The sequence below is a fragment of the Dasypus novemcinctus genome, chromosome 1 (genome assembly GCF_030445035.2).
Source record: "Dasypus novemcinctus isolate mDasNov1 chromosome 1, mDasNov1.1.hap2, whole genome shotgun sequence".
Classification (NCBI taxonomy): domain Eukaryota; kingdom Metazoa; phylum Chordata; class Mammalia; order Cingulata; family Dasypodidae; genus Dasypus; species Dasypus novemcinctus.
The window spans coordinates 48,523,791-48,549,137 of record NC_080673.1 but is presented as its reverse complement, the minus strand read 5'-3'; the positions used below and the strand labels follow the sequence as shown (position 1 = coordinate 48,549,137).

General features: G+C 37.1%; 1 protein-coding gene across 3 annotated transcripts in view; it reads left to right on the top strand.

The window, feature by feature from the left end:
• SMAD1 (SMAD family member 1) overlaps window positions 1-25,347 on the top strand; it is a 93,168-nt gene that overhangs the window by 40,279 nt on the left and 27,542 nt on the right. The window lies entirely within an intron of this gene.

Sequence of the window (25,347 nt, the reverse complement as noted above, 5' to 3'; positions counted from 1 at the left end):
GGTAAAATAATATTGAGACATTGAAAGTTGTGCTTTTTGACTTTTAATTCCCAAATGTGAATCCTCTTCAAACACTGATTTCTTGTGGTTTTAGGGGTGTTTTGTGTGTGTAGGAAGTGTTGGGGTCACGGGTGGTTTGACTCGTGTTGGGAGGGCCCTGTGGCCTTGATGGACACTTGCAAAAGGGAGAGAAATAGAAAGTTTGGTTATGTAAGGCTCTTGGGCTGATTATGGTTTTGACCTCCTTGGTACTACATATCAAAATACTCAGAGTAAATTAAGTCTGGAGATTCCTTTCCCTAGTATTTTTGCCCTACTTCTTTTTCCACTTCAAAATGTAAATGTTCCCTTAAAGATGAAGCATCTTTCATATCCTACCAAGAACTATCCAAATCATCAAATCTCTGCCTTGATATTTGGAAAAGTCAGATTTGTTTGAGAAGAAAGTAGGAAAACAGAGAGGGGATATTTTCGTAAGCAGAGCTGAGGAGCTTTGGCAGCCATTGAAATACTGGATTAAAAATCCAGGGGGGCCTGGAGAATAATTGAGCTACAGAAACCAAAATTTGTTAATTTGCCAGTTTGGCTGGGGATTAGTGTAGTTGTCAGTTACTAGTGTTAGGACTTGTTTGAAAGACTGCAGACTTGTATTTCCCTGGGTTTAGTCTAGTCTAGTTTGGTCTGGGTTTCCATTGTCTAAACAGCTCTTTCCCATATGTGGGAGAGGAGGAGATAAATGCTTAATTTGCTTGTTATTCCACATTCCTGATTATCAGTGCCCTCAATAGGATTTCTCTAGTCCTGTGACCTTAAGTATCGAAACCTTTCCTTTAATACTCTATTGCCAGTCTATTCTTCATAAAACTGCTACAAGTCACATGAATTATATAACTTGAGGTAATTTTAACATCCTTCATAAAAGATCTAGACTCTGGAAACATGAACTATGGTCTAAACAAAATGACTTTGGTTTCCTAGCCCTACTTTTTTTTTTAAAAAAATTTGTATTAAAGTTAATAGATCACAGAGAATGTTACATTAAAAAAACATAAGAGGTTTCCATATAACCCATACCCCACACCCCACTCCCATCATTTTTGTAAAGTGTATTTTTTTTGAAGATACATACATCACAAAAAAGGTTACATTATAAAAAAATATAAGAGGTTCCCCTATACCCCCATCCCCCCACCCCCCCACCCCACTCCTCCCACACTAACAACCTCCCCCATCATTGTGGCACACTCATCGCACTTGGCAAACACATTTTGGAGCACTTCTGCACCATCATTTTTCTGCTCTGGAATCTTAGCAGACTTTACAGAGCAAGATAAGGTTTGTATTACACTATTGTCACTGCCTCAGTTCTAAATCACCTTTTTCATGTGAAGAGGCCACTCCTTATCTAAGCAGTGGTCTGGCTTATATAGTTACATGTCATCTTCGCTTGACGGCCTGCCTACTTGCCTGTCTGGGATCTTCAGTCAGAATAGGCAAAAATAGGGTCTATAGTTTTTATAAGTGGTATTTGGGCAGCTTCTTGTAGACTAAAAGTGAACATATATGATACAGAATGGGATTGCCTTGTATAGTTTTCCTTTGTTCCCAATTTCCCCCTCCCTTCTTCTCTTCCTCCCTCCCTCCCTTGTAGCAGATTCAGTAGTATTTTTCTGTAATAATATCTTTCTTTGAGCATCTGAAAAGGGTACCTAGGGAATATGATTGTGTGCCTGACAGATAGTTAGATAAGATGGTTAAGTTAGGAAACAGTTGCAGGTAAATGCATTTGAATCATAATCTCTAACTTTTAAATAAGAAAAAGAACATAATTTAAAAATGAATTACTTAAAAAAGCTGGTGAGAACATATCACAAGACACAGGCCATTTTGAAGGGACTGCCTCTGGTCCAATCTGAGACAATTTGATCAAAATAATTAAATGCAGAGATGTATTAGTGAATTAAAAGAGAGAAAGGAGTGTTTTTGAGCATTCCTTTATCAAAAAGGATTGACTGCTGGTGGATAAATGTGGAAGGGAGGTCTGTAGGAAATTAAGGACAAATAAGACCATCTAAAGGAAATATTTCTTGCCCTTTAGTAGCCAGATTGAATTATGATGGAAAGAGTCTGAGGTCAGAAAGCCTGTACTTAAATTTTGACACTTGGTAACTTTGACCTTGGGCCCTTCATTTGTCCTCTTTGAGCTTGCTAACTGGTAAAATGAGGAATGATATACCTATTTTCTAGGGTTGTTGTGAAGATTAAATAATGCATGTGAGAAGGCTTTATAACCCAGGGCGTTCTTTTTAAAAAAAAAAAAAAATTATTTCTCCCCACCTACTCATTGTTGTCTTAGGAGGCACCAGAACCAATCCCAGTACCTCTGATGTAGGAGGGAGGTACTTCATCGCTTGAGCACCCTCTACTCCCTCCAGTCATTCTTGAAACATAATGCGACTGAAACAGTGATAGAAGGAATTCTTTAAAATAAAAATATAAATTTGCAATGTAAGCAGGTTTCACTAAACAAATATTTCGAAAACTGGTGATGAGCCACAATAATAATAGTAACAACAACAGCAATAGTAATAACTACTGGTTATGCTTACTTCCTGCCAGGCACTTTATATGTATTCTCATTTAATCCTGGCCACAACTGTAAGAGGAAGGTACTGATCAGGCCACTGAGACACAGAGAGCCAGGATTCTAATTGAAGTCTCTTTCCAAAATCTGTGTTGCTGACCAGCATATTGTACTGTTTCCCAAAAGAAGTGCCCCACACCCCACATACTTTATTCAAGAGAGGGCATCCAAAATTTTTAGTAGAAGAAAAGGTACTCTAAAATACATGTGTATGCCAAGCTGTAGGAATTTTGGGTAACGGTAGAATGAGAGAGTCCACACCTGTGCTTCACGTGTTTAAGGAGGCTTTGTGTTTATTTCCTCTTGGTCAGTAATCTTATCGTTAGCTAACAAGTATCTCAGTTTCATGAAGTACATTTAGTGGAATCAGATTGGAACTCCGAATGAAAACTAATTATATTCAGCTGCAATTACAATTAATTAAGCAAAGCTGCCTGGCCAGACACCTAGAGATAATTATTTACATATCAGTAGTATTTAATAGACGATTAGGCTCTCTAGGCCTACTGCTTTATGTATTATAATAATAGCTTCCCATCATTGAGTGCTTACTGTAACTCAGGAACTTGGTTAAAGCTCATCTGTGCAACACTAAGGCACAGCATAGCATAGTGCAGTGGTTAAGAGCATAGATTCTGGAGCTAGACTGCCTGGCTTTGAATTCTGCCTTCACTAATGACTGGTATATATTCTAAGCAAGTTACCTAATCTCCTGATAACTCCATTTCCATTTCTATGAAATACCCACCTCAGAGTTGTTGTGGGGATTAAATGAGTTAACATTTGGTACAGTTTGTTATAGTACTTGGCATATGTAAGTACTGTATGAATGCTTGTTAAATAAAACCTGAGAGAAGTATTATTATTCCCATTTTACAAATAAGAAAAGTGAGGATTAAAGGATAAATCAGGGGAGTGGATGTAGCTCAAGTGGTTGAGCGCCTGCTTCTCACATATGAGGTCCCAGGTTTGATCCCCAGTATCTCCTAAAAACAAACGAGAAAACCACCTCTCATTGAGGAGTGGATGTGTAGTTGAGCACCTGCTTCCATGTCTTGGGTTCATTCCCTGTACCTCAAAAAAAAAAAAAAAAAAAGTAAATTGCCCGCTAATTGGCTGGTATATAGGTGAGCAGGGTTTCCTGTTTCAGTTGTCAAAAACTAAAACCTGTCTCTTGTTCATCTGAGCTTCATGAAGGATTTTTTTTTAAAACTCTTGACAACATATGAAGTCTCTAATAACTGGAAATGAAGCAAATAAATATTTGGTAAAGGAAAGGAAATTGGAATGAGGTAGGAAGAGAAGCTACAGGGAGGGGACCAGTGTTTGAGAGTTAACTGTGTGGATCCTCCCAGGGGTGGGGGTGGGGGGGTACTTGTCTTGTCCCTACATGGAAATGCTGCCTAAATTCATACATTTAAGACTGTGGGTTGTCTTTTTTTTTTTTTAAGACAAAAGTGGCATGGAGTTGTTTTTTTTTTTAAGATTTAGTTATTTACTTTATTTCTCACCCCTTCTCCCCACCCCCACCCCGGTTGTCTGTCCTCTGTGTCTATTTGCTGCGTCGTCTTTGTCTGCTTCTGTTGTTGTCAGCGGCACTGGAATCTGTGTTTCTTTTTGTTGTGTCATCTTGTTGTGTCAGCTCTCCGTGTGTGCGGGGCCATTCCTGGGCAGGCTGCACTTTCTTTCGTGCTGGGCGGCTCTCCTTACGGGGCGCATTCTTTGCGCATGGGTCTCCCCTAATGCGGGGGACATCCCTGCGTGGCACGGCACTCCTTGTGGGCATCAGCACTGCACATGGGCCAGCTCCACACGGGTCACGAAGGCCCAGGGTTTGAACCACGGACCTCCCATGTGGTAGACAGTTGCCCTAACCACTGGGCCAAGTCCGCTTCCCTGTGGGTTGTGTTGATCCAAAGCCAATGCCTTTCCATGACACCATGCTGCCTGAACAAAAAACTTGGATACATAATGAATTTTCCTGTCAATTTTATATAAGGCATGTTAGTCTTCTACATCATTCTATTTTAATGTATTTACTAATAGGAACCAACAGTCTGTAGAGCTTTAGAGCTCTACAAAATTTCTAGATATCTAGAAATTTTATTTGATTAAGATGAAAAAATTGAAGTTCAAGTTCCACAGGTAGGTAGAGACATAGGATAAGAAATCTAGTGCTCTGTTGTCAACACTTATAGTAACCCCTCACCCTCACTTCCTAGCTGGATTCACCCAAACTCTGTTGAAGACTGGATTCTGAAAGATTCTGACTGCTCTTTGTGTGTTTGTTTTTTATAACCCCTGACATCTTTATATTCTACATCAGTGGTTCTCAAACTTCAAGGAACATAAGAATTGCCTGGGGGAGTAAATAATTCTTTCCAGGCTCAATCCCTTTGGTTCAATTTATTATGTCTGGTATGAGGTACAGGCCATACCTTGGTACTCAACTGCTTTGAAACTCATCAAATTTGGTACTCGATGCATTTTGATGCGAAAACGTTGTCTTGGTACTTGTCATTTGTTTGGTACGTTATGCACACACTAGAACTTGTGGTATTGGTTGCCTCTTGACTGGCTACCTTTTTCATCTGAAACAAAGGGTCATGTGTTAGTCACAAGGTAGCTCTTGCCCTGTGTGCATCCTATTGCAGTCTTAGTTTTGTGGTCATTTTGTGTATTTTTGCATTTTTTTCTCATCATCAGTCCTAAGAAAATGAGCAGTGATAGCGCTGAACAGAAAAGAAAATTACTTCTCACCACTATTGAGCAAAAGAAAGAAATAATGGGTAAATATGAGAGCAGCATTCGCATTACTGATCTTGCTAGGGAATATGGTATGCCTACAACAATTGTCTCCATCATCATTAAGAATAGAGAAGTGATAGAAAAGGCTGATGTTATGAAAGGCGTTAAAGCAGTAACAAAGCATTCCAACACTCAAGGAAGTTGAAAAGCTGTTATTGATTTGAGTAAAGGAGAAACAGCCAGTGACAGTGTATTGGAATGATACCTGAAAAAGTGATAGTGTTGCATGCTGATCTTTTGAAAAACAAACCAGACCCGAGTGGTGAGATTGTTGAAGTGTTTAAGGCCAGCTATGGCTGGTTTAATAATTTTAATAATTTGCATAGTGTTGTGAGGCATGACGAGGCAGCGAGTGCTAATGAAAAGAATGAATTTGTCAGTGAATTTCAAGACCATGTAAAGGCTGAGAGTTTTTATTTCCCACCAAGTTTTTAACTGATGAAACTGGAGTTTTTCTGGGGGGAAAATGCCAAGTAGAACCTATATCACAAAAGAGGAAAAAGCATTATTAGGCCAGAATTTGTGGCCAGGCGCTATGACTCAGAGAGACTTGAAAGGGTTTGAGGCTGATCCCAAGCCTGCAGACCCAGAGCACAGCTGTGCAGGAGTTTGTATCTTGGGGCCAATTCATGGTCTGGAGGTCGATGCTGATGTTGAGGAGTTAATGGAGGAACATGGTGAAGAGCTCAGCACTGAGGAGCTGCAGGAACTACAGAAGGAGCATCAGTAAGAGGTGGCTGGAGAGATTTCTTCAGGTGAGGAGGAGGCAAAGGAGGATGTCTCCAGTTCCTTGAAACGTGTGCACATTGGGCAGAAGTTCAAAACTTTGTGGAGAAGTACCACCCAGACAAAGCTCTGACAGGCAGAAATGTGAATTTATTAAATGATCAAACACTTTCGAGGAATTCTGGAAAGAAGACAGAAGCATCCCTCATTGGATAAGTTTTTAGTGAAGGTGACAGAGAATGTGTCAGAGTCTGTGGTGCATGTTGAAAAAAGGCAGAAAAGAGAAAGAAGACCTGAAGGGCAAGTGCCCGATGTTCTACTGGAGGGGACTCTCCTTCCAGGCAGCACTCCATGTAACCTCTCCTCCCACCACGCTCCTCCCACCGTCCCATCAGGCCACGGACTCTTCTCAGTACAAGCAAAGATTCTATTTTATTTAATCTAAGTATAAATTTTTAAGTTTATTTCTCGTAAAGTAATGATATACAACCCTATCTTTTTACACATTGCCTTTGAAATGTTCATTGTTTTTGGTTTGGGAACATACTAAATTTATTTATATTATTCCTTATGGGAAAAATTTGTTTGGTACTCGTTGTGCCTCCTGGAACCAATTACAATGAGTACCAAGGTACCACTGAATCTTGTTTATTCAGTTGCAGGAAGTCTGAGGACTACCCTTTGAAAAGGACTGGTCCATATTAATCAGCTCATAATAAAAGATCCAGGAATAGTAATATTCATACACATACATTAATTGGAAAAAAAAAAAACATTTGTTAATATGTGTCCTGTTTTGAGAGTTTTGTGGACCCCAGAAAATTATGTTCTTAGGGTAAGCCATTACTGTGTATGTAAGGTATATGGGACCTATTGGTTAGAGTCAATTAAGGGACCTTTTGATTAAATCACTTTAGTTTAAGGGTCTTTGATTAGATTTCAGAACCCAGGGTGGGTCCTGATCCTCTCACTGGAGTCTTATATAAACTGAGGCCTAAAAGAACAGATATGAACAGGGAGAAAGAGCTGCCGTTTTTATCCTGTTAGGTGAGGGTGGGCTCCAGGATAAACTACAGCCACAGAAAGACAAAGAAACCCCCAGAGGCTGAGAGGTTTGAGGCAAGAATCAGTGTAACAGCCCTAAGCTGAAGACACTAACCATATGCCCAGTTGCCCACAGCTGAGCTCATGGAGAACGTGAGCCTGGAGGAGGAAGCAGAGACTGGTCGTCATTTTGCTTTGCCACATGGCAAGAGTCTGGTATTGCCTTTGGTGAGGCAGCATCTCTGATGATGCCTTGATTTGGACATTTTCACAGCCTTGGAACTCCTTGGAACTGTAAGCTTTTACCCTAATAAATTCCCTTTGTAAAAGCCAGCCTATTTCTGGCATATTGTATTGGCAGCCTGTGGCAAACTAAAACAATGTGCCAGATGCTGGAAGATATGAAAGAACCAACTTGCTTCCGTCCTCAAGGGGCTTATGTTCTAGGTAAGTTGATGTCAAATAAGCAATGAAAGCTTACGGATGCTACGATGGAATCTGGTTAGGCCGCAGTGGAACACAAAGAAAAGAGGAATTCATTTCTACTGTGGGTGGGTAGGAAGCTCAGGAGAGACTCCATCAAGGAGATGATATAAGAACTAAGATTTGAAAATGTGGTGAAGTGAGCAAAGGAACAGAAGAATGAAACTAACAGATGGAAACCAAAGGAAGCTCAGGATAGCTGAGTGACAGTTGTGAGAGAAGAGTTACTGCAAAAGATGGAAACCAAAAGAAGCTCAGGATAGCTGAGTGACAGTTGCGGTGAGAAAAGAGTTACTGCAAAAGATAAGGTTGGAGCAAGAATCTGGACTAGGTCATGATGCTTGTAGAAGATGTACTGTGGGCACACTCACAGGTAATGTGGAAATAATATATGATGTACAAAATAAAAGCAGACGAGAGAGAATCACTGGTCGGAATTATGTAGGACATTGGGTTCTCAGAAGCTGAGTTAGATTTAAGTTATTTTTAAGGAAGTGAAATGCTTTGTTTTGTTGTTTTGTTTTTAGTTTAAGGATGTTATTGAATGCAGATCATTCCTTTACTTACATTCAAATTGTATTCACGTTTGTCTTTATTAATGGATTTGTATTCAAGAGTAATCAGTATGTTCATAGAAAGTAAATACTGTAAATGTTGCTGCCTTTACATGAAAATCTCTGAACTTTTAACAAGATGTTCCCCACAAAGGTAAACAGAAGAATGGAAAGGGAATTTTAAAATCAACATCCACAATCTTTTTTCACAGCTTTGCAGTCCTAAAAATGTAGTCTGGTGGCTATGAGCAGAACTTGATTCAAACCCTGGCCTTCTACTTGGCTGCCCTGTGACCTTGCAGGTGTCACTTGAGCTGAACTGAGCCTCCTTCCTCATCTGTAAAGTGGAGACCCTAGCGAGGATTTGATGACTTAAGCTCCATAGGACAGGGACAGTGTCTGTGCTGTTGACGTCCTTGTTTGTCTGCCCTGCACAGTGCCCTGCCTGTTGTCGGTATTTGATGGATGTATATAAATTGCTCAGTGAATGTTAACAATATTATTTCAAATCCTCCCTACCATCATCACCTCATAAGCAAGTGCCACTACTCATGGGTTTTGCCTGTATTTTAATGTCCTTAAAATTAACCTTGTTAAGGCTCTTGGAATCTTTTCCATGACATATCCTGAGGTAAGGAATTTTATTTCATAAATGCCTTTAAGTGATCTTGTCTTCTCCACCATCTCATACTTTAAGGTAGGTCACTGTCCACATGGCCTTTCACACCTGTCCTGTACATGAGGATATCTGTCTAGTATAGATATTATATTGAGCACAACTGCTTTGACAGCTTAGCCACCGCCCGTCACCCTCACACCTGTTTTCAAGTGAGAATTGCTATAGCTGGACCCACTCCTGAGCCATTCTTTGACTGTGGGCCACCTCCCTGCTCTTAGGTGACCTCACTGAGATGCCATCTATGACTGAGATGTGTACATTGCAAAACTCCAGATATACATAGGGCATCATTATCAGTCAGAGAACTAGCAGAATTTATAGCTGGAAGGCTCCTTGGAGATCAGGCTCCTTATTTGAGTGAGGAAATTGAAACTCTGAGAAGTTGAGTGACATGCTTAAAGCTGCAGAGGTAGTTATCATACCAGGACTAGGACTTTGCCTTTTACCTTAAGTGCCTCCTCCAGCTTCTCAGAGCTAGAAAGCATTTATGTACCTCCCAGTAATAGCCAGCTTGTTTGCCATTGTTTGTATGGATAAACTTAGGCAAGTGCCTGACTCTTAGACACTCGTGTAATTAGAAAAAGGAGAAAAAAAATACAACTTCCTTTTCATGAACATGTAGCCAAACTAAAACCCAGGTGGGGATTTGTCAGCATTAGTCACATTACTAAGCTATTTTACCACTGATGCCTTGGTGATGGGAGTTTCAAACTGTACTTTAAAATCTTGAACAAACACACGTAGAGAGGGTGTACTGGAATGCCTTTCAGAGCTCAGCCCCTCTTTCCAATTTTAGCTGTTTCTTTTTCATTACTTTTCCTCATGCCTATGCAATGCAGAAAACCTGGGTCCAATAGCAGAATCACAAATGCCTCCTGAAACTCTTGATTCCTCTTAGTTTGGTTTTCTTGTTGACTGGAAAAGGGATCGTACTTTTTAACCAAAAGAAATGCATAGAAAAAAAGGCAGAGATCTCAAGTTTTTTTTCCTCCTGAGAGGTCAGGAAAAGAAGGGGAGATAGCAATTGATGATTTTCGGGTGGGTGGAGGGAGGTGTGATGAAATCACATCACCTAGAGCCCTTTTTTTTTTTTTTTTTTTACCCCCAGAATACACTTGGTACTGGGGGAGAGAGGCAGGTTGAGGGTGCAAAGCCAGCTCAGGGTTTACCAGGGTTAGAATTCCTGGAATACAGGAAATGAGACAGCACTGTCTGGTTTTTAAATAACTCAAATCATATACAACTTGATGGGTAAAGAAAAGTTAACATTGGTCTCCTCTCAGAGGAGATTCTTGTAATTCAAATTAACCAGTAGGAGTAACCTTTAAAGGGAAGTCCCAGCTTTTAGTCATTCTTAGAAGTTGCCCCAAGTGGAGTGACCTTATGAGGGCATCAGAGAAAATGGTTTCCCAGAGGAGTTGGTACTCCAATATTTCTATTTTCCTCTAAAATAAAAATTGCCTGAAGACTAGAAGAAGCGGTAAGAAGACAGTTCTCACTCTCTGCCCCTTCCTATTTCTGACTTGTCAGGCCTAGAGCTTGCAAATCCTAATTCTTTTAACTGATTAATCAACCTCTCACCTAAGAGATAAGAATTGTACATAGGAGGTATGTATAGCAATATTTTAAACATGAATAATTATTTTAAATGGTTTTTCTTTTCCCCATAGAAAATGGATATCATTTTTCCTTACCTGAAATATTGCTGAAAGAATAAGGACTGGGGGGAGAAGACATCTGGGAGAGAGCAACGTTATTGTCCTTTAGGATTCCACCCAGGGGAGAGGTGCCTGGGCCTTGTTATTTTAGATCAGCACATGTGTGTAGGCTTAACTCTGCCTAACTGGCTTCCATGTGTCTCTTTTCTTCTATGGTAATATTTCTTTCTAGACCTGGCAGCTGTTCAAGACCCGTTTTTTTCCCTCTCCTGAACTTAATTAGTTGTTGCTTATAGTTTGGGTAACCATATAATTTATTGTCTAAACAAGGACACTTTTGAGAATGAAAAGGGTTGCGTTAATACTACATCAGACAACAGGCATAAATTGGGACTGTCCCAGGCAAACTGAAACACATAGAAACCCTACTTATATTATAAAGTCTTCCAGCTGTACACATTTAATTTGATAATGATTAATTTCTTATGCATCATCAGGAAGTTAGATACTGCTCTTAACTCATGAAGTTAGACTGGAGTTTTCTTCTTCAAAATGACAAACCTTAAATTTAATTTGTCCACCGAGGCAGTAGAGCATCATGGTTCCAAGAGTGTATTGCCACCTTTTGAAGTCCAACATCAACACTTAGTATGTGCCGTTAGATGAGAAAGTTACCCCTCTAAACACTAATCTGTAAGGTTGTGTAATGTATTCTGTGGTTCCAGGCTTAATAAATATTCATTTGGAAGTGGTATTGATGTGAGTTTTGTTGAATATGATTACCTAGTAATCTGTTGATGAGTGTCTCCTTGCTTCTACATAAATGACCTTAGTTCTCGAGTCTGTATCTTCATTATCCTTCCTTGCTGTTACCAGTCACTTTTTACTGTAATTTTCTAGGAAATTAATTATTTGTTGAAATTGTATATGAAACAGCCTATTTAGGCAAGCCACACATTTCAGACTAGGGCACTACCACTCAAACCAGCACAGTGTGCCATTCTGGGTACTCACTCAAAGCCCTAAGTAAAATGGCACATATTCCTGAAGCATCAGTTTTGCCTCATTGTAACTAATTATAAAATACTATTTTTTAATTGTTTCATTATTTTTATTATTATTATTTTTTTATCTTTGGTAACTAGTAAGGCGTAGAACTTAAAATGTATGAGTTTGTAAGATAAAGAATTGCTTCACAATTTCATTGGAGTTGCTGGAACCCCAGATGCTCCTTTGGCAGGAATTTACTCTCCTTTACCAGTAAGGTTTACTTTGATAGAAAATGTTGAGAAATACTGGGAAAATGTCTTTCAGAGAGATTCTGAAGATAATTTGAGTGTATTGAAGCACTGATTACAGCTATTTGTAGAGGGTTAAATTGAAATTTAGATAAATTTGACAGAGAAGTCTCTTCCAGTAGCGTGTAGGACATCTGTTTATTTTTAACCTTTTAGTTCTGTTTATTAACACTAATGGCTCACACAAGACATTGCATGCCTTAATTGTTATCACCACTTTAACATGAGGCTTCCTTGCAGCTCTTTACTTTTGATATCTTTGGTTGATTTTCACTGCAAGTGTTGGTGTATCTAGATAGTCAACTGGAATTCCTTCCCTGGATATGGATTCTAAATTGGGAGATACATATTTATAGCCTCAGAACTAGAGGTAGTAGGATAAAACTGCTTTAATCAGGAATATAGTACTAATGAAGCTCAGAGAAATGGTTCCCAGATCTTGAAGATAGGAGTGGAAAAGGAATGGGTAACCAAAAAAAAACCACTTTTTTTCGTTTGTTTGCTTGTTGTTTTTTGTTTCTTTGTTTTTAAGAGGCACTGGGGACCAAACCTGGGACCTCCCATGTGGGAAGTAGGTGCTCAGCTTCTTGAGCCACATTCGCTCCCTGAACAGAAAATTTTAGCCATTGTTTTAATTGGTAAAGGTCAACTAAAATTGTCCCTTCAGTTTGTTTTTTGAACAGCTTTATTAGGGGATAATTAGTGTAGGATAAATTGTACATGTTTAAAGTGTATAATTTGATGTTTGACTCTGTATACACCTGTGAAAGCATCACCACAATCAGGATAATAGACATATTTATCATTTCCCAAATTTATTTATGCACCTTTATAATCTTTCCTACCAGTAACTTCCCACCCCACCCCAGGCAACTACTCATCTGGTTTCTGTCTAGATTGGTTTGCATTAGATTTTGTATGTGTGGAATCATACAGTATGCACTTTCTTTTGTCTGGTTTCTCGGCATAATTATTTTGAGGTTCATGTATGTTGGTACATAAATCATTATTTGACTCCTTTTTATTCCTGAGGTAGAAGTCCATGGTATAACTATACCATAATTTGCTTATTCATTCATCTGTTGGTGGACATTTGGTTTGTTTCCAGTTTTTGGCTCTCACAAATAAAATGTACGATTCTTTGTATGGGTATATGTTCTCATTTCTATTGGGTAAACAGGAGAGAAATGGCTGAGTCCTATAGTAGACATAGGTTTCACTTTATAAGAAACCGTCCAAATATTTTCCAAAGTGGCTGTACCATTCTACATTCCTACCAGCAGTGTATGAGAATTACCTATTGTTCAACATTCCTAGGCACCACTTGATATAGTTATTTCTTTTAATTTTAAATAGTCTTATAAGTATGTATTGGTATATCATTGTGCTTTTAATTTTCATTTCTATAATTAATAATTGTGAGCCCCTTTTTGTTGTTGTTAAACATAAATATGCTTCCATGAACTAAATTATAGGGACTTATTCCATGGAAGTAGGCTAATGATGACAGGTAATAATCAGTTATTAAAATTAGGAGTAATAGATGATATTTTGAAATAGAGAAGCAACTTCTTCTACAAGGTCATAGGAAATACATATTAATGAAAGATTGCCTTCTATATAAAAATCTCAAAATTTACAGGAAATTATTTTGACAGTAAAATTAAGAAATAAATTACACAATTTAGAGTTCACTTACTTTATGTTTTCAGGGACATTCTTGAGTCACTAAATCTGTCTTTGAAATATTAAACTGATTAATATTTCATCCCAGTTATGGGAGAGCAATGAATTCTGTTTAGATGATTGACCCTGCATCCATCCCAAATGTCCTACAAAAGTACTGTTAATATTAAATTTATTAGTTTCCTTGGATCTAATAAAGTTGAGCATATTTTGACATGCTTATTTGCCAGATGTGTTTCTTCTGAGTCTGTTCATATCTTATGCCTATTTTTAATTGGATTGTTTGCATTTTTATTGATGAATTTTGAGGATTCTTTTTATTTATTTAGAAACTTTATCAGATGTGTGCTCTGCTAATAATTCCTTCCATTCTGTGTTTTGAATTTAAGTTTAAGGCAATACTTAAAAATAAATGAAATAACCTCAAACAAGTGGAAAAATAAGAAATTCAGAAACTAAGTACAGAAATGGACAAAAGGGAAAGAAAATCAATGAGAGTTGATGGAACTCAGGAAATAAATTATAAAGACAAAATCATTTCAGAAATAAAAGATAAATTACAGTGTGTTGAAGGGAGATAGACTCTTACTGAAATTTAATAAGGTTTATTTAAGAGAGGCAAGAAAACAAATAAGAATAAAAAGGAGATAAAGAATTAAAAAGGGTCAGAGAAAAGGGATGGAATGGAAGGCAGGTAAAGAATATTCGGTATATGTATAATTGGAGTCCTCAGGCCCCCATGGGGTGGGGGTGAGGAAATGAGGAGGAGAAAGTGGAACACGACTAATACTTAAAACTATAAGCCAAGAAAACTTTCTAAGACTAAGAGAAAGCCTAAATCTAAATATTGAAAGTACCTACAATAAACTTTGAAAAACTCACCTAGAACAGTCAACTTTGAGGTATATCCTTGTAAAACCATTAGACTCTAAAGACAAAGACAAACAGCTTGCAGGCAAAAAGAATACACTGCATAAAAATAAGAAATTAAGGCTGGAATCAAACTTCTGAAAAGCATCATACAGAAATAGGCAACAGTGAAAAAGCATTCTCAAGACAATTAAGAAAAGCCAGCGTAAGCCAAGCTGTCCTTCAAGTATTAAGGGTATAGAAAAACTTTTAAATGTGCAAGAACTTGGGAAATACTATTCCAGTGAGCTTTTACTGAGGAATCTGCTGGTAAGCAGATTCCTTTATTGGACTAAGAGATCACTGGAGAAACTTTGGAAAAGGACTGGTGGTAAGCAATTGATTTATTTACTTGTAGAGATAAGGCTAAAATAGAAGTAGAGATATGTGTGAAAGAATACTTTGTAAGCCTTACATGTTCCAACAAAGCAGTAGAACTTTAAAACTGGTATAGAAACAGTAGAGAAATGGGAAAGAGTAAGGTTGTTGACTGTTGAATAAGTAATAGATGAGAGTCAAAGGACACCATTTAATACTGACAAACCAGAAAGTATTAAGTTAAGTAAGGAAAAAATGGAGATTGAAAATGCTAAAAGTTACAAATATGAAAGTAACCATAGAAAAGAAATACAAAGTTATCTTTAAAAAATATGGTAAGCAAAGAAAAGTTATATCACATAGACAAATACAATAAATGTAAAGCAACTATAAAGTAATATAACAGAGTTGTGACCAAATATATCAACACATTTATTAAAAGCAAAAGATTTTCAAATTGAGTAATAAAGCAAAACTCAACTCTTTGATGTATTCAAGAGACCTATACCCTGCAAAAAGTGATTAAAAGTCTAAAAATAGAGGATATAGCAAAGGTGTATTAGTCAGCCAAAGGGGAGCTGATGCAAAATACCAGAAATTGGTTGGTTTTTATAAAGGATATTTATTTGGGTAGGAGCTTACAGATACCAGCCATAAAGCATAAGTTACTTCCCTCACCAGCGTCTTAGAGCAAGATGGCTGCCAATGTCTGCCAGGGTTCAGGCTTCCTGGGTTCCTCTCTTCCCAGGGCTTGCTTCTTTCCACATTTAGGGTTCCTCTCTTCCCAGGGCTCCAGCTTAAGGCTTTAGCCTCAGCTTCATACTCCAACATCAAAAACCCTCCAACTCTGTCCTGCTGGCACAAGAGGTTTATATAATTACTTTATCAGGTAAACGTGTGAATCCAGTATGTCCAGAGGAAATGATCAATTTACAAACATAATCCAATATTTCTTTTTGGAATTCATCAATAATATCAAACTGCTACAAAAGGTATATGAGGCAAATGGAAACAAAATGAAAGCAGGAGTTGTGATTCTATTATAGGACAAAATAGAACTCCCGAAAAGCATGAAAACAAAAAGGAAACTGTATAATGAATATCTAGATAACACAGCAACCATATATAAAACAGAAACTACAGGTTATATCAGGAAAAACAAGTAGAAGCACACTACTGCATGTTTTTATAAACTTTTATTGGAATATAACCACATTCATTTACCTATTGTCTATGGCTGCTTTCTCACTATAATAGCAGAAATGAATGGTTGTGACAGAGACCATGTGGCCTACAAAGCATAAAATATTTACTTTCTGGTGTTTTACAGAAAATGTTTGCTGACCTCTCATTTGGAGGCCTAAACAATATTATCAATAAGGTATTTCTTAGGGATACATATTGAAATTGTGTAATAATAGAAAATATATCTTCCGTTCAACCTGTGCCAGGAAAATTCACAAAAACCTACCACATAGTAGGTCCAAAGAAAACATCAAGTTACAAAGTATAAATAATTGCTATCACCATTCTTATTAAAATGCCATAAAACTAGAAATTTAAAACATGATCTCTGAATGGTTTTTAAAGTATTTAAATGACTTGTAGGTGAATGGGAAAATACAAACAAAATTACAAGATTTCTAGGAAATAGTGGTCACAGAAACACCCACATAACAGAATCATTGGGATACATTTAAAGCAATAATCAGTAGAAAATTCAGTCTTGAACACCTGTATCTATAAAAATGAAAGAATGAAAACAAATTTTATGTTTCATATCAAAAACCTAGGAAAAGAACAACAAACTAAACCAAAGAAAGTATTAGGGGAGTTAATAAAGATGAAAGGAGGGAATAATGAGAGGGGGGAAAAAATCATATTAAATCAATAAATTCAAATTCTGGTTCTTTGGGGGAAAAAAGGCAACCACTGGGTAATTCAACTAGGAAAAAAAGGTGGTGGGGAGAAAGCACAAATACACAACAAAATAAGCAACAAGAGGGAAATAACTATTGATACGAAGGGAAAAAAATTTTTTTAAGATTTATTTATTTTTATTTATTTATTTATTTCTCTCCCCCACTCCCAGTTGTTTGCTCTCTATGTCCATTCGCTATGTGTTCTTCTGTGTCTGCTTGTATTCTTGTCAGCGGTACCGGGAATCTGCCTCGTTTTGTTGCGTCATCTTGATACATCAGCTCTCGGTATATGTGGCGCCACTCCTGGGCAGGCTGCACTTTTTTTGTGCTGGGCAGCTCTCCTTATGGGGTGCACTCCTTGCGCATGGGGCTCCCCTACGCAGGGGACACCCTGTGTGGCACGGCACTCCTTGTGCACATCAGCAGTGCATGTGGGCCATCTCATCACACGGGTCAGAAGACCCTGGGTTTGAACCCTGGACCTCTCATGTGGTAGGCAGATGCTCTATCTGTTGAGCCAAATCTGCTTCCCAGGAAAAAATTTTTGATTGTAAGATGACTGCATACCTTTTTGCAAATATATTTGAAAACTAGATGAAATGGATAATTTTTCTAGAAAAAAATGTAATTTCCAAAATTAGCTCTAATAGAGATAGTAAGCTTAAACAGATTTCATGAGAAGGAATAGAGAAAGTTATCAGAGAATGTACTCCATAGGAAGCACCACGCCTACATGGTTTTATAGGGGAATTTTCTACCAAACGTTTAGAGATTGTCCAGAAACATAAATTGTTTCAGAGCTTAGAAATACTTATGAAGCAAGTATAAAAGTATAACATTGATACCAAGTCCTGATAAAGATAGCATGCACATAAGACAATTATAGGTCATTTTATGTATGAATATTGATGTAAAAATCATAAGTAAAACATTGGCCATGAGATTCTAGAGCTTAGAAATACTTATGAAGCAAGTATAAAAGTATAACATTGATACCAAGTCCTGATAAAGATAGCATGCACATAAGACAATTATAGGTCATTTTATGTATGAATATTGATGTAAAAATCATAAGTAAAACATTGGCCATGAGATTCTAACACCATATTACCATATTAAGAAAATAGTACATCATGACTACCTGGGATTTATGCCAGGAGTACAAGAATGTTTCACCAAATTAATAGGTCTAAAAATCATAATATCTCCAGAAATGCTAAAAATCCTTTGACAAAAAATACCCATTCCTAATTAAAAATCTTTTTTTTTTTTAAGATTAGAACGGTGCATCCTTCCTTTAACATAATATGTATATTAAGTCTCAGTCCTAAAGTCAGTATCTTAAAATACTAGATTCCCATCAAGGTCAGGAATAAGTCAGATAAGTCTGCTGTGTGAACCATTTTCTAACTTATATTGGCACTATTAGTCAACGTAATTAGGAGAGAACACTTCAAAAGGGAAATGTAAACCATACCTATTTGTTAGTGCCATGAGAATGTTAGTACCTAGAGAATTCTATTAAATAAAAATCAATGGTAAAACAACTCAAGAAAAAATTCAGCCAGGTGGTCAGATATAAAAATTACATGCAACAATTAATAACCTTCAAATGGTGGAATATTGAAAGCTTTCCCATTGAGATTGGGAACGAGACAAGGATGCCCACTGTCAATACTGTTGTTCAGTATAGTGCTAGAGGTTCTAGTTAGACCAGTCAGGCAAGGAAAAGAAATAAAAGGCATCCAAATTGGAAAAGAAGCAAAACCTTTGCTATTCACAGATGATATGATCCTATATCCAGAAAGTCCCCAAGAATCTGCAACAAAGCTGCTAGAGTTAATAAATGATTTCAGTAGATTGTCAGGAACGAGATCATTATGTAAAAATCAGTGGTGTTTCTATACAATGTAGTGCACAATCTGAGGAAGAAGTCAGGAAAAAAAATTCCATTTACTGCAGCTACTAAAAGAACCAAATATTTAGAAATAAACATAGCCAAGGATGTAAAGCATTTGTATCCAGAAAACTACACAATGCATTATTAAAAGCAAAAGAGACCTAAATAATTGGAAGAACAATCCATACTCATGGATTGGAAGACTAAATGTCATTAAGATGTCAGTTCTACCCAGATTGATACACAGATTCAGTGCAATCCCAATAAAAATTCCATCAGCATTTTTTAAACAACTGGAAAACACAATTATCAAATTTATTCGAAAGGGTAAGGGACCCCAAATAGCCAGAAACAACTTTGAAAGACAAGCGAAGTTGGAGGACTCTTCACTTCTGGACTTTAAGTCATATTAACGCCCTACCGTAGTAAATACAGCATCATGTTGGCATAAAGACAGACACATAGACCAGTGGAACCAAACTGATGGTTCAGAAACAGACCTTCATCACATCTATTGTCAGTTGATTTTCGACAAGCCTGTTAAACCCACCCAGCTGGGGCAGAACAGTCTGTTCTACAAATGTTGCTGGGAGAACTGGATATCCATAGCCAAAAGAAAGAAAGAGGACCCCTGTCTCATACCTTATAAAAAAATTAACTCAAAATGGATCAAGACTTAAATATAAAAGCAAGAACCATAAAGCTCCTAGAAGAAAACATAGGAAAACATCTTCAAGACCTGATGGTAGGTGGTGCATTCTTAAGTCTTACACCGAAAGCACAAGCAACAAAAGAAAACATGGATAAATGGGACCTCCTCAAATTTGTGATTCAAAGAACTTCGTCAAGAAGTTGAAAAGGCAGCCCATTCAATGGAGAAAATATTTGGAAATCACATATCCAATAAGGGTTTGATTTCTATTTTATATAAAGAGATCATACAACTCAACAATAAAAGAGCAAGCAATCCAGTTAAAAAATAGTCAAAAGACTTAAATAGACATTTCTACAAAGGAAATGCAAATGGCCAAAAAGCAAATGGAAAAATGTTCCATATCAGTAGCTATTAGGGAAATGCAAATCAAAACAACAATAAAATATCATTTCACATTGCATAGAACGGCCACTATTAAAAAAACAAAACAATAAGTGCTGGAGAGGATGTGGAGAAATAGGAACACTCTTTCACTGTTGTTGGGATTGTAAAATGATACAGCCTTTGTGGAAGACAGTTTGGTGGTTCCTCAGGAAGCTAAATATAGAACTGTCGTATGATCCAGCAATTTTCTCTACTAGGAATGTATCTAGATGAACTGAAAACTGTGATGTGAATAGACATCTGCACACCGATGTTCATAGCAGTGTTGTTCATAATTACTAAAATGTGGAAACAACTCAAGTGTCCATCAACCAATGAATGGATAAACAAAATGTGGTATATACATAGAGTGGAATACTATGCTGCAGTAAGAAGAAATGAAATTGGGACACAAATGGTAACATGGATGTATCTTGAAGACGTTATACTAAGTGGAGTAAGCCATTTAAAGTAGCAAAAAAAAAAAAAAGATAAAATATGGTTTATTCTTATATTCACAATGGTTATGTTCTATAAAGTCTCCATGATCACTGAATTAGTGAATACTGTACCATTTCAGGTGGGAATGTAAAATGTGCAGCTGCTGCGGAAAAGTTTGGCAGTTTCTCAAAAAAGTTAAACAGAGTTACTATATGACTCTGCAGTTTCACTCTAGGTATATACCCAAAAGAACTGAAAACATATTCAGGCAAAAACTTTCACACAAATGTTTATCATTCATAACAGCCAAAAAGTGAAACAGCCTAAATACCCATGAAGAGATGGATAAATATGTCCAAACAATGGGATATTTTTCAGCCATAAAAGGAATGAAGTACTGATACATGCTACAACATAGATATACTTTGAAGATATTATGCTAAATTACATAATCGGACAACAAAGGACAAATGCTGTCTGATTCCACTTATGAAAAATCTAAAATGAGCAGATTCCTAGAGACAGATTAGAGGTTGCTAGGGATTGAAGGATAGGGCAATAGGGATATTGCTCGATGGGGACAGAGTTTCTGTTTGGGGTGATGAAAAACGTTTTGGTAATGGATGGTGGTGATGGTAGCACAACACTGTAAATGTAACTAATGCCACTGAATTGTATACATAAAATGGTTAAAATGACAAAAAAAATTTTTTTTTTAAAGATTTATTTTATTTATTTAATTACCCGCCCCCCCGGTTGTCTGTTCTTTGTGTCTATTTGCTGCGTCTTGTTTCTTTGTCCGCTTCTATTGTCATCAGCGGCATGGGAAGTGTGGGCGGTGCCATTCCTGGGCAGGCTGCACTTTGTTTCGCCCTGGGCGGCCCTCCTTACCGGCGCACTCCTTGTGCGTGGGGCTCCCCTACACGGGGTACACCCCTGCATGGCACGGCACTCCCTGCGTGCATCAGCACTGCGCGTGGGCCAGGTCCACACGGGTCAAGGAGGCCCGGGGTTTGAACTGCGGACCCCCCATGTGGTAGACGGACGCCCTAACCACTGGGCCAAGTCCATTTTCCCTAAAATGACAAATTATATGCAGTTTTATGCTATGCTATATGTTACCACAAAAAAATAAAAATAAAAAAAAAGAAAGAAGAATATCTCTGTGAACTAGTATGAAGTTATTTCTAGGATATAGGTGGGAAAAACGGAAGTGCAAAAGAGTATACATATAGAAGGCTACTGTTGGAGGGGTATCTTCAGAATAAATGCCCAAAAGTGGAAATACTGTGTTGAGAGGATAAATGCATATGTAATTTTGTTTTTGTCTAATATCCCTTCATAAGTACTGTGCCATTTTGCTTTGCCACCAGAGTGGATGAGGCAGGCTAATTCTTCACTGCCTCGTGAAAGAATGTGTTGGAAATCATTTCAAGATAAAAGAGTGTTCATAGACGCCTCATTCATAATGGCTCCAAACTGCAAACAACCCAAATATTCCTCAAAAGAAGAAAAAATTGTCATATATTTCATACAATATGATATAGTCTAGTCAAACAATAAAATTCTACACACAGCATTGGATGAATCTCACAGACATAATGTGGAACCAGAGAAGTCAGACAAAAGAGTATATGTGATTCTATTTATGTGAAAATATGTGCACTTACTGTATGTATATCATACCTCAGGATTGTTTTTTAAAGTTTATCTCTATCAAAAGGTACCTGTACCTATATCAGCAGAGGTAAAACCATCTCATCTTAATCTTCACAGGAGAGAAAAAAGTTATTTTTCTTTTCAGGTTCATCTAGAGTGCTTTATAGTACCTGGTGGCTCATTTCCTCAACAGCTACAGGTGATTGATCTCACCTGTGATGTACTTGCCTCAGACCCACACATCGTGTGATTGGGTTACTGCAGCGACACTTATGTGGTGTATGAGCTGGGAATGCAGAAACACATTGAGCTCTGCCGCCGTGGTTGCAAAGATCAGTTCTTTCCCCGTGACAGTCCCCATCCACAGGCAGTGGAAGCAAGTCCCTAGTTTTAAAACTGTTAGACAATAGGAACCACTAAAGCAGGGGCTCCAGTAAATAGAATCTGTATGTATGTGGGAGCAGGGGACCTCTGAAGAGTTGGGAGATGGGGCATTGATTCAAGTTGCTGTCAGGCATTGTATTTGTGGGGAGGAGCTTAGGGTCAATATTTGCCGCCTTTTAAGGGTAAGAAGCAGAATTGAGGCTATATGCATGACATAAAAGTAAGAAGTGGTAACTTAAGCTGCAGCAGCAAAAAGAAAAAGAATGTTTATGAATTACATAGATAATTTTAAAATATTGAAGTTATTTCATAGCATGAATTTATTTTGGAATATAGATTTTATTGGTATAGAGGGAGTCTTTATAACTATTGAAGTTTTTTCCTTCAACAACACAAACTAGTTTACACTGCAAATGACTATTGAAAGGTGTAAGGAGAATTTATGCTTTTGATGACTTGGTTTGGACAGATACCTTCACTGTGCTAAAAAGAAAATACGTTTATTATAATAAGGTTGCTTTTTTAGGAATCAGATATGGAAATCAAATCTTACTGATGCAGGTTTATGTGGAAATTTAAGATATAGCGTAAGGAAAATTCTGATAACTTCAAAAACCAATTTTTTACTTAAAAAATTTTTCAGCTCATGAATAAATGAAGTGTTAAATATTATGAGCACATTTGCCCATAGAAATGGTATGAATTATGGATAAGTTCCTCTAGCCCTCAAAAGTCTGCTTAATTTCTAATGCCACTAAATATTGTTTCCTTGAGAAATTATATTCTGAGTCCTTACTCCCAACAACAATAATAGATTTTAAATCTCCTTTCCTCCCATGCAGTTTACTAGTATCAGTTTACTAGATGGGTTGTTTTTCTCTTCCTAGCAGAGGCCACAAGAGCAATAGGGTTTCCAAAAGCCCTTATTATTGGGGAGAAGTTGTCTGGTGACCCTGGCAGGAAATTTAGGATCAATTCTGGGTAGGGCTCTGAAACTGTGAGCCAGCCCTTCCCTTTTGTGATCATTATATTTATAGTGGCTTTGCCTTAGTGTCAGATTTCAAAACATTGACTTTTCTGGAGGTTGATGATCATGCAAATTATTAACACCGTAGGTTCCTATCATATAGAGCTTTTAGGACTGAAAGGATAATTGTTTTCCTAGCTTCTCAACGGATGCTTAAGTTTGTGGCCTCTGTAGCTTGAGGTTTCAATTTTAAAAATGTGAATTGATTAGAAATTCTCTCAGTTTCTGTTTATCTATGACTATTCTAAACTTGCCCTCATTTTTGAAAGACAGTCTTGCCAGATACACAATTCTTGCCTGGAAGTTTTTCTCTTGAAATATCTTAAATATATCATACCACTGTCTTCTTGCCTCCATGATTTCTGGTGAGAAATCTGTACTTAATCTTATTGGGTATTCCTTATATGTTAGGCATTGCTTTTCTTTTGCTGTTCTCAGAATTCTCTCTTTGTCTTTGGAATTTGACATTCTGATTAGTATGTGTCTCAAAGTTGGTCTCTTCAGATTTATTTGGATGAAAGTACGTTGTGCTTCTTGGACATGGATATCTATCTCCTTCAAAAGAGTTGGGAAATTTTCTACCATTATTTCTTCAAATATTTCTTCTGCCCCTTTTCCCTTCTCTTCTTCTGGGATACCCATGGCACATATGTTTGCACATCTCTTCCTGTCATTTAATTCTCTGAGACCTTGTTCAGTTCTTTCCATTCTTCAACTGTTATTTTGTATGATCACTTTCAGAGGCAGTTTCTTCAAGCTCACCAATCCTTTGTTCTGCCTCCTTAAATCTGCTATTATGTGATTCCAATGTATTTTTATTTTCATTTATTGTGTCTTTCATTTCCATAAAATCTGCTATTTTTCTATGTATGCTTTCAAATTCTTCTTTGTTGCTCATCCAGTGTCTTCTTAAGGGGTGGTGGGAATGTGGAGAAGCATGGGAAAAATACAACTGGAGTGACCCATGGACTGTGGTTAGCAGTAACAATGTAATATTCTTGCTTCTATGCCAGAGGTGTACTGTGTTGATAATGGGGCAGAATGGAAAATGTGTGCCAAATGTACACCATGGATGTGGTAACAACCGGATGATATTATCTCATAATCTGTGACAAATGTTCCACCAGTGTGTGGTGTGTTGACAGAGCAGTATTGCTTGGGAGTTCTGCACATGTGCATGATTGTTTTATAAGTTTACAACTTCTGTCACAAAAATGTATTTTAAAAATAATAAAAGGGTGTATTGGGGGGAAATTCACCAAATTTAAGATAAGGACTATAATTAGTAGTAAGATTTTGACAATATTCTTTCATACTTTGTAACAAATGTCTCACAACAATGCAAGGTATTGGTGGTGAGTTGATGTATGGGACCCCTGTATGATGTTATGCATGTTTGCTTTGTAAATTCACAACTTTTACTATACACTTATTGTTTATGTATGTTCCTATATAAATGATATAAAGATAATAATATTAATAGGGTGGGTTGGGGGAAAATACTTTGGTTAGTAGTAATATTTTGATGATCCACTTTAATTATTAGTTAAAAATGTTTAAAAACAGTGCAAGGTATTGCTGGTAGGGTGAGGTATGAGAGTCCTGTGTGTGTGATATTTTATATGTTTGTTTTGTAAGTTCACAACTACTATACACTTATTGTTTATGTATGTATGATATATTTTGATAAGTTTTTTTTAAAAAGTGAATTGGAGGAGCAGATGTGGCAAGAAGAATTGACCTTTTTCTTCCTTGGCCAATCAGGTGGTGATAAGGATTACTGAAAAGTTGAGTAAACATTAAGATTCATAGAAAAAAGGGGTACATAAAATAGGACTATTAGGACACAAAAAATATTTTATCTGATTAGTTCCCTTCATTGGCATTTGGATTTTATGCTGCTCAATGTATTTACCACTTCAGTTTTATTCACTGTGCTTTCTTTTGTTTTAAAGTAATTTAGTGTGTCAATTTAAAACATTTTGTGGTGATATCATTCAATAAATAACTCCTAAATGTAAATCTTATTAGTTTGCACTGGAAAATGGAATTGCCAGTGTTGACCTATATTCTTAATTGTTTTTATTTTTTAGAGAATGCAAAAATTAAGAATGGGGAACCTTAACATT